We start from the raw sequence: 12,072 nt of genomic DNA on the forward strand, positions 1-12,072 counted from the left end.
TATATTTTAATTATCTAAACTACTGAATTCCTACCATTTATTTTAAGTTCTTTTTCAGTAAAGAATCAACTTGTAAAACAAAGTAAATTATACATACTTTACAATAATAACTAGCTAGATCAAGTGCATTTTAACAACTAAACTTTTATAACAGCTTAACTATTATTCTTTGAATTTCAGCAAAGTTCGGTTGTTCGTAAAATGAGAAGATGCAATTAATGTGAGATTTATTGCTTGTAATGGCTTTTAATTTTTGCTTCTTCAAATTAAACACACTGAATAATAACACTGAACAATGACGAAAAACATGAGTTATACATAACTGAATATCAACACTGAATAATGACAAAATGCAAAAGTGGTCGTTACCTTTTGAAAGATGTCCAAAACCTTTTGAAAACTGCATAAAGTCAATAAAGATGTGCCTTGCTTTGCTGAACGAACGATCATATCTACGGTTCCTGGATAAGTATCGTAGTGGAAGGTCATCAATCCAGACATTGCTGTGGATAAATTCTCTCAATCATCCGTTGGGCCTTATCTGTTTTTGTTGGGAAGGAAAAAAAAATCATAACTCGATGTAGATATTTGATAATCTCAGTTACTCTGAAAAGGAAAAGTTAAAACAGATAATTTCCAGTCTCAGGAAACATTTTTCCTTTTACAGAAATAACGAGAATGTCAAAGGCCTCGTTATTTCTAATGTTTAATGTCTATTTCATTCTTTGACAACATTTCCTTCTTACTTCCTAAAAAAATGGATAAATTGATAAATATTTATGCTTCCATAATGAATCTATCCTTGATTATACTTCAGATACTTTATGTTATTAGTTTATACTCAGATTTAGTTATTATAAATACTTAAAGAATAAATTCAAACGGTGAAGGAAAAGAGGGTCATTGTTTTCTCAAGCACTAAAATTTATAAAAATTTTTAAATTTTTTGTTATTTAAATTGACTATTCAAAATGATTTTGTTATATCACTGTTATAAATTACACTGTAAAAATAAAAACTTACCTTCTTGACCTGTCTCGTAAAGGAGTTGTATGTTCAAGATGTTGAGTTAACCAGTTTCTTCATAAATGTCAAGAAACTGCTTCCATAAGGATCACTGAAATTATATATATATATATATATATATATATATATATATATATATATATATATATATATATATATATATATATATATATATATATATATATATATATATATATATATATTTAAATATATATAAAATATATATATATATATATAAGTGTTATGGCCAAATGGAAAAAGTAAAAATTGTTGTGATTATAAATACAAATGTAAGCACTGATGATTATATGCTAAAAACTGTTATAGTATATATATATATAATTTAATATATTATATGAAACAATTGTGATATATATATATATATATATATATATATATATATATATATATATATATATATATATATATATATATATAAATTCACAAATATATGTTTAATATAATATATCACATGTACATAAATATATATATATATATATATATATATATATAATAATAATATGTATTTTCAAATACATAATATATAATATATGATTATCATTAAAAAATAATTTTTCCCTTTTTGATCAAAAAATGATACTATATTAATAATTTTCTTCTCTATGATTTATATATATAAAAATAATATATATATATATATATATATATATTATATATATATATATATATAATATATATATAATATACACTGTGGCATATATTTTAATTGCCGTCCTTTCGGCCCCTAGCTGTTACCCTCTTTCATTCCTATTACTGTACCTCCATTCATATTCTCTGTCTTCCATCTTGCTATCCACCCTCTTCTTACAATTGTTTCACAGTGCATCTGCGAGGTTCTCCTGTTACACTTTTCAAACCTTTCTACTCTCAATTTCCTTTTGCAGCGCTGAATGACCTCATGGTCTTTGGCCAAAATTCAATATTCTATTTTTTCTATACTATATCGTAGTTTTGAGAATACGCGTTATTACTTTTGGTACTTGAAATTCAATAGAAAATAGAATTAAATCTTGTAGTGTAATTACTTAAATAATGAGGATTAGGATTTAATTACCGGTACAGTTGAAACAGTGAAACTCTAGTTTTTAATTTCATGCCTAATCTAATGAAGACGCGAGTAGTCTCCCTGTTAATCTAGTTCAAATGAAATTGAATAATAATGGTTTCATTTTTCAGTTATAAACATTATTCGACTCTAAAGTTATCTGAAACTCAAACCTAGAATTAAATTGTTTCTGTTTGTCGTTAACTAACCCTAAACACTATATTTAACTATCTATGACACAAGACCTTTTGCTAATCAAATTTCAGCTGCACTTTAACGTTAAATGATATTGTAGATAAGTAGCGCAGGTTATAATAACCGTTTTATAACCACTGAATGATGCACACACACGCTACATACGTTTTATTACCAAAGCCGAACATAATACGATCCTTCAAACCCCGCTGCAGTCTGAACGGTGGCGTTTGATGAACATTCCACCACGACGAATGTGTTTAAGGTGACAAGTAATGCTGTTGACAGGAAAAAAGGTTGTCACATTTCCATAAACTGAAGGAAAAAATACTGATATATTTCTTTCATGGTTAATTTAGTAATATTTAGAAAATCAAAGACCACGTATAGTTACGCCTTGGTATTTGTTTCGTTATAATGCAGATCAACAATAGGGAGGTATTACTAATAACAAAAAAGCTAAATACTGTATTTACTTGTAGGATTTATTGAAAGTGATTTAAATTTCAGAGAAGCAGAGGGACATCTGTCTCTTTTTCGACAGAAGATAAAGCTCTACAGCCACTTACCTAGAGTACTTTTATTTATAAGTACCATCCTTCAGAGGTATCAGGCCAATCTGAAAAGGATCTACACCTGTTAAGTATATATATATATGTATATACATACAAACACCCATATATATATATATACATATATATATATATATATATATATATAAATATATATATATATATATATATATATATATATATATATATATATATATATATATATATATATATATATATATATATATATATATATATATATATATATATATATATATATATATATATATATATATATATATATATATATATATATATACATATATATATATTAAATTCTTCAACCATTAATTAGATGTTCATTTTGAGAAATGAAGGAACTATTGATAAGTAAATATGCAATAAATTACCTGATTTCTAATCAAAATTTATTATACTAGGAGAGGATTAGCGATAATATAGGTTGGCTTCTCTCTCTAGTATGATGAACATTGATTAGAAATTAGGTAAGACGGGACTTAAGTGCCTTGCAATAATTCCTTTATTTCTCTCAAGCGAAGCTTAATTAATGGTTAACAAATATATATGCACTATTTAATATATATATATATATATATATATATATATATATATATATATATATATATATATATATATATATATATATATATATATATATATTTTTTTCTAATGATAAAAATTTAGGGAGAGAAGAATTTATATATTTATACAAGTTTTATTTATTTATTTATTTACTTATTTTATTGAAAAAATTTAGGGAGAGAAGAAGAGTGAACAAGTGTCAAGAAATGTAAACAAATAAAACAAATCGATTTAAACACACATTTTGGGTAACTGAATCTTTCGAAGATTTGTATTTTGTTTTCAAACAATTTTGTAAGATTTTGTATAAATTGGTCTAATTAAAAAAATGTGTAGTACAAAAACTAACTATCTGAAAGTTTTCACTAGTAATTTAACGAAAAATTTGAGATATAGTCATTACTTGAATGGTACAATGCTCTCTACAAGAGAGAGAGAGAGAGAGAGAGAGAGAGAGAGAGAGAGAGAGAGAGAGAGAGAGAGAGAGAGAGAGAGAGAGAGAGAGATCCAGACCACTAACCCTCCTCCGTTTTGTGTCCCTCGATGGCTTCAGGACGACCTTTCCTCCTTCAGATCTCCTGGGCGAGTGGGAGCTTCAAGGCGTTATCAAGCAACTTGTAAGGCCCTCTGCTTTGATAATTGATTCCCTCTCCTTATTCATTTTACAATGGCTTCATTCTCAGTCATGAAGACCTGTCCATTTTCGGTGGCTAAGTTTTCTTTCTTTGTTCGGCGATCGTGGAATCAATACAAGCATGTGCCTTGCATGTTTTTTTTTATTTTCTTTATTTTTTTAGTATAACGAACCTTGAATTTATTATATCCCGAGACAATGACAGGAATGACTGAGCAGCATTTCTGGTAATAGAATCAAGCTAGGACAGTTTCTCTGTAGCGTGACACTAAGAATTTCTTTATAGATATTTTTAAAACATTCATTGATGCAAAGCATTCTAACACAAAAGTAAGAAGGGTTCCTCATCGCCACACTATAGACACAAAGGGAAACTAATGGAACTTTATTTGTTTAGGTGAAGGAGTTTTAGATTTAAGAATAGCAAGTGAAAAACATATTTTATAGAATAATTATGAAGTCTGAGAATGGTCAAGTGATAATAAAAGTGAAAGCCGTTGGGAGAGTCATCATCTGCGCCTGTCTGTGTTTGGGAAACGATAAGAGTTTGTGAAGATGGAAGGTCTGAAGCTAGAATGGAAGAGGGCAGAATGCCTAAAGTGGTTATGGAAGGATCAGTAGGAGGGAAAAGACCGGTGGGGAGATCGAGGATGAGACGGAAAGATAATGTGTTCAGAGATCTTAGAGAATTGGGAGTGGAGGAGGATCCTGAGAATAACTGGAGAGATGCAGCACTCGACAGGGGAACGTGGAGAGGTCTGGTGCAAGCGGCCATGGGCCACCAAGTGAATGGAAGGTCTGAAGTACCTGGCATAAATAAGAATGGAAGGACCCTTATCAAAGTGCATCCAGAATTTGTTAGGTAATAAGGAATACTTGGTTCTCAGATAAACCGATGAGGGAAAAGGTTAGTGATACAATTTCTTAGAACAGAGAAAATGAAAGAAAAAAAAATTATTAGATGAAATGACGTGTACAGAAGTAGCTTAAGGTATATCTGACCATATATGCTTTAGGCATACATGAATAAAGTAAGTATTTTCAGTTAGGAAAAAATGTTGCTATGGCTGCAAATGCAAGAATGCAAATACACCCACCTACATACGTACAGCTGCATGGGGTGAATAGCTGTCATTTTCCATGTTCATGAGCTACACTTACACAACAAATGAGATGAAGACTATTCTTTATACTCAAAATAAATTTTTTTTTAAAAGCCACAAGAACAAGTGCCTGCTCATGTACAAATGAACTCAACCACCTGAAAAGGTATCCATTAGGAGACACCACATGCTCAATAGATGATGCCCGAAAGGCATCCAATAACATGAAAGTTTAGAGGTTTTAGATGCTCACGAGAAGAATCCCAGAAAGATTTCAATATCATAATTTTCAGATGCTTAGATGACGGCCAAAAGGAATTTAATATCACCAAGGAACGTGAAACTTATTAACCTTTGTGTTATTAGATTTTTGAGCGTTCGCTTTTGAGCATCATTTATTGAGCATCTGACGCTAAAAGGAATCTAATATCAGATGCTCAAAAGTTTAAGGATTTCAGATTCTCCAGAAGATGACGCGCAAAAGGAATAATAATGTGGTTTATTTATACGTTTCAGATGCTCAATAGATGACGCCAAAAGCAACCTTATGTTACGTAGTTTTTAAGTATCAGATGCTCAGTATATGACGCCCAAAAAGAATCTCGTAGCATAGGTATATAAGTTCCATTCCGTGGAATCTTCTTGCAAACATTCCACTGAAGCTATTAATTATGCTGCCGTGATAGTCAATTTGTGAAAGGTGACAGGCAGATAAGTGACAGGAGCAGGTAAATATGCCTGAACTTGTGAATGATCAATAAAGAATTGAGAAATGTCTGAATATCTCAGTGAATTTCTTGCACTTGATGGACGTAAAGGCTACGCTTGGATTCCATAAACATTATCTTCAGTGTAATAATAAGAATAACACAGACCATAATGAAATAATAACCGTTGTAGTAAGACCCTCTTGTTACAATTACTTATGGCAAGAGCAACATTACTAATACTACCAGAAGCCTTTGTGATATGCAAACAGTAATCACCTGTTGATAACCGTAGGGAAGAGAAGACTCTTCATTGAGTCGATTTTTGAGATGTATTGTTAAACAGGAATAAAAAGTTTTAGCTGCCCTTTCGTCGGAGGAAATATGACTGAAGAATGTTCTTGAGATTCTCTGTACATAAATTGTCCCCTTACTATATAAACAGGCAACTATATTCCATCACTTTGAAAGATCCTATCGTAAAGGTTTACACACACTAGGTTGGAGTTAGGATTATTGTTAACAAAGCAATTAAAAGTTTAATGCAATTGTCACGGGGATAAGAAGAATACGCATTCTTATCGGAATTATAGCTTCAATTTTGAGAAGTATATACAGAAAAACAAGACCCGTTGGTGAAAGATCGATAAAAGTAGGTGGACACAGAAAAGAACAAGGTAATGATTACTGCCGAATTCATACTTTTATACTACTAAATTGTAGCTAAGCCCTTTTGCAGAAACTCTTTACAGCACTTGGGGCTTATTTTGGGGTAATGCTGCCCGTCCAATCACTTCCTCCAGCGTAGTTATGGCCCACCAAAAGTGAATAACTGTCAGGTTCTTAAATGATTGTTTAGGTCAACAAGGGGCCTGATGGAGATTTTTTTAGGAAATAGGCCCAAATACATACATACATACAATACATGCATACATGCTAAAAAAAAAAAATATAATATATATATATATATATATATATATATATATATATATATATATATATATATATATATATATATATATATATATATATATATATATACTATATATATATATGGGGTATATATATATATACCATATATACACACACACTATGTGTGTGTATTTATGGCACTATATATACATACATAATATATACATAAACGTTTGTTTTTAGTTTGAAAAAATACAATGAATAAATGCTAATGCACCAAGAAGGATCAACTAGATAATACATAAATGATAATGAAACATTTGCCATTCAACTGATTGACACGGTACAGAGATTAAGAAAGAAACAGCAATGAATTCTAAGAAAGGAGATGAATTAGCAGAAACGGCCATCTCCTCTGTCCTCATTTGTCTTCCAGGATTATGAAGTAAACGATGGATAAGTGATATGTGTTATGGAACTTGTCGAAGGAATATTGTTGAGACTGAATGAATTTTGCATAACATATTTATATGGAAATACAGGATGACTGGTGCTGAGGCCATCTCTGTCTTTCTATTCAGAAATATTTCCAAAACTCCCTTGATGCAAGTACAAAAGAGAGAGAGAGAGAGAGAGAGAGAGAGAGAGAGAGAGAGAGGAGACATCGACAGAGAGAGAGAGAGACAAGAGAGAGAGAGAGAGGAACCGTTAAAATTGTGAAGTTAATAAGCTATGCATAAAGTAAATGTACTGATGAACGAAAAAATATATGAACAGAAAAGAAAACTATTTCATATTATTTATCTATATACTTTGTAAGTAAGAAAAATACAGTGGTTTATACCTTAAATGATGTAGATTATATTCATACACGAACTGTTGACACTGCGTAAATCCCAAAAGTATTAATTATGTGAATGCAGAAAGGCTGTCTCCCATTTTCACGTTTTCGAAATGTTATTGAACGAGCACATGAAATTCTGAACAGAAACGCTTTCCATGTCTGCCTAAAATCACTTTGTACCAAATGAACGCACCCACCTGAAAGGGTAGCGCTAAGAAAGACATCACCTGCTCAGTAGAAATAAATGCCGAAAAAGAATCCGATAGCGTTTGAGTTTCGTCAGTGAGTTTCCCTTTCGTGGAATCCTTTGCGTAACATTCCGTTGAAGTCGTTAATAATATCGCTTATGTTTTTAACCCAAACGAGGGATGATATTTCATATTATTTATTATTATTATTATTATTATTATTATTATTATTATTATTATTATTATTATTATTATTATTATTATAAATTTTATTAATTTATTTACATTTATTTAAAAAAAACGTATCTAGTCAGTTATACCTTTACCTGTCAAATTCAGCTTACAATTATTTGTTGTTGTTCGGAGATTAAACTGGCCTTGTGCCAGCACGGGTTCTTGTTGATTATAGAACATCTCGGTGATCATGTATGAAATGGAAAGCTCAGCCCGAAAAGGTTTTAAACCTTTGTAAACCTTATGAAGTAGTAAAAGAATAATTATAAGCGCCAAGTATAATGGAAAGTTAGTATAGCAAGATAGAAAACGGAATCGTAAAACTCTACGGAGTTACCGTGCCATATTTCACTTACTCTAACATCACAACGATAGTACAAGCATCGATCTTAGGTAGGGGATCGATGGAGGTAAAGTCAAGGTCTGAAGTCAATGATAGAGTGAGGTTGCCGCCATGTTTAAAAGGAAAACATCTTGTGTTTGTCTCTCGTGAGAAACTGAGACTGTTAATATATTTACTGGCTTATGCCTCGTTTTGCACTTTGAGCAACGACTGTAGAGTGTGAGAGTGTAAATTTCTGTATTTTTGAGTGTGCCTTCATACAATGAAGAGACAAAAAAAAAAAGTTTGTTTGTAAAGGCACAGAACAGAGGTGGAACTGAAATCAGTAACTAGAAAAACTGCTGGGCAAGTGCCGATGGACCTTTGTTTATATCATCAAAATGAAAAAAAAAATCGGAAAATTCACCCTGCCCATATCCAAAGGGACAGTTCAGCTTATCTAATCCTTTCAGTCACATGATCCAATTTCATTTTTATTACCTTATCTTCAGTATTTTTTTTTTTTTGGTGAGAGACTGATTAACTCTGGTCTTCAGATATGACAATCAAAATTCTATAAAATCACTATTATATACATTAAATTACTTAAAAGTATATACTCTTATGTATATAAACATATGCACACATCATATATATGTATGTATGTATGTATGTATGTATGTATGTATGTATGTATGTATGTATGTATGTATGTATGTATGTATAATGTATGTATGTATATATGTATATGTAAAACTTTTAATCAATAAATCGGACGAGAATAAAGCGAAAGATATGTCCAGAATAAATCCACTGACAATAAACGTCCTTGTAACATCATTCTATGCAGAAGAATATTTCGTTTTTCATACTTCTAACTATATCAATAACTATAGTTATGAATGGCGTGCAGAACCTTTCAACTGATGCTATTGTAATAATTAAAACCATCTAACAATACACGTTCATGTAGCGTCCCTCCACGAAGGGAATGTTTTATTTTGATGTTTCTGATGACGTCATCTACCAGAGTAATGAATGGAGCTGCTGACGACTTTCCATTTTCGCTGTTTACGTGACGATGTCAGGTGTCTCCAGTATAAAAGTAATGGATTTTTTTCGACAACCATTCATTTTACGTGTGTCTGTTCTTGCATCCTGGTAGATATAAAGGTTATGGAATCAATTGGATATGCAATGACATATGATCTTTTGCCTTTATACGTTGTATTCTCTGTATTTGTCGACCCAGAAAGTTTTGTTTTTTGTTACTTATATAGACGCTTTACCTTCCTCTCTTGTAGCCATATGAGTGAACACTAATCTATACATATAACAAGTAAAAATAGAAGGAAATAAATAAGATTTCTCTCTTGTCTCTCTCTCTCTCTCTCTCTCTCTCTCTCTCTCTCTCTCTCTCTCTCTCTCTCTCTCTCTCATTATTATATCTCTCAAAACAAAGTATGTTACTTTGTTTTTGTGTTCCTAAATATATGGCAACTCCTATATGTACGATTATTATAGTCATCCCATATATATAATGATCCATTGAAGAAAAAACGAATGATATCCATTTTCTTTCTTGCAAAATTCCGTTACATCCTTACTTACTCGCATTTGTGATGAGAATAAATCTCGCAATTTCTAAACAGACCTTCCATATGTCCGCATGTGTTCAGAGAAAATAATTATGTAAAATAAACGCAATAATAAATAACAAATAAATATTTGGAATGATGTACACATTTATCAGTCGACAAAATAATTCCTCCAACATTCCTGGGCTCGAATCCCACATGATGGTGAGAATTTTTTTGAAGGTAATTTAGTTTTTAAATTGCAGGTTTTAGTGGAAAAAATTTTCAAACTGATTAATCAATAAAGAAATGTATTAGCCTTAAGTCATATTTTGACGACAATTTTCAATATCCTCAATGAGAAAATAGACTGAAAATAAGAGTATATATATAAATATACACACATGTGTATGTAATATATATATATATATAGTGATAATAACATACGATATATATATATATATATATATATATATATATATATATATATATATATATAAGGAAATATATTCTTATATATATAATATTCCATATACTATATATATATATATATATATAAATAATATATATCATATATATAAATATCATAAATAAATAGCCTGAGAAACATGTTGATAGATAGATCTTATAAATAACTGACATCACATTTTTTTATATAAATACCAATAATCTTCCGAAACTTTAAGCTTAATCTTAAAGACACTAAATAAGAGAAAAATAAAGAGAAGAGAAATCAAAAACACTTTAGGCTTTAAATAGAGAGAGAGAGAGAGAGTCGAAAGAGAGAGAGAGAGAGAGAGATTGGTTTCTATTTTTACTCCGGAGAGAGGAGATGTTAACATCCGGTCACAGGAAACTAACCCATGATGGATATTTTAGCCCCGAGAACCTTTCTCTTCCTTCTTGAGTCCTTTTTAAAAACAAAAGTAGAAAACAGAAAGTAGTTTTTTCTTTTAGAACGGGGCCTGTGTCAAGATATCCTTCAGTGCTTTGCTGTATGTTTGCGATAATACTAGATTACAATGATTTAAGCATTCATGCATGAAAAGAAGGAACGTAAACCTCTGTCTTTCTCTGTCTGTCTGTCTCTCTCTCTCTTCTCTCTCTCTCTCTCTCTCTCTCTAGTTCTTCTCTCTCTCTCTCTCTTATTATTTTTTTATAATTATTATATAAATACTGTTATCTATATGGTATTCATACATAAGAGCTATTATGTATATACTGTATTTATATAAGTATATTTAAATGTAAATATAATTACATATATGGTTATATATTATATATATACATATATATATATATATATATATATAAATATATATATATATATATATATATATATATATATATATATATATATATATATATATATATATATATATATTGATATAATTTTTATATATATGTTGTTATTTATGTATATATTTTGTATCCTGTATAATGTAAAACAGACGTTACATCTAAGGACACTTCCTCTAAAATTATTCAAGATCAGTTTTGAAATAAAATATAATTTTCAATTACATACATAATATGTTGTTAATGATTTCTTTATTTTTAAATTCCTTTATTTGATTGGTCATTTTCTTTACGATAAATTGGTAATAATTCACTCTTTTATATTCATATATATTTATCTTGAAAAATATAATACTTATAATCGTTTATATTTCACAATGTAATATCATACTGGTTCACACCTGAAAATGATTAAAAACATGGTCTTATTAACTTGTCTTCTCTCTATAGACTCATCTTGTAATCTCTTCTCTCCTCTGTTTCTTTTCTTTTGTTCTGTTTAGTGTGTCAATTCCCTAATTTTGATCAATAAATGCTGCATTTCAATTTGTACATGAATTTCATTTAAGATGTCTTATAAAAACACTGGTACCATAATAATAATATAATTATAGATATTTCATAATTGATATTCCATAATATTAAAAATGAACCTGGTTTTTTGATAAATAGACAAAATGGTAATGCATGAAGATATCTATTATATATAAATATATACTATAATCCATTATATTATATATTTATATACAATAAAACTATATATCATACACATATATATATATATATTTATATATATATTTATGGGGCATCG

This window comes from Macrobrachium rosenbergii, chromosome 25 (assembly GCF_040412425.1).
Source record: "Macrobrachium rosenbergii isolate ZJJX-2024 chromosome 25, ASM4041242v1, whole genome shotgun sequence".
Taxonomy (NCBI): domain Eukaryota; kingdom Metazoa; phylum Arthropoda; class Malacostraca; order Decapoda; family Palaemonidae; genus Macrobrachium; species Macrobrachium rosenbergii.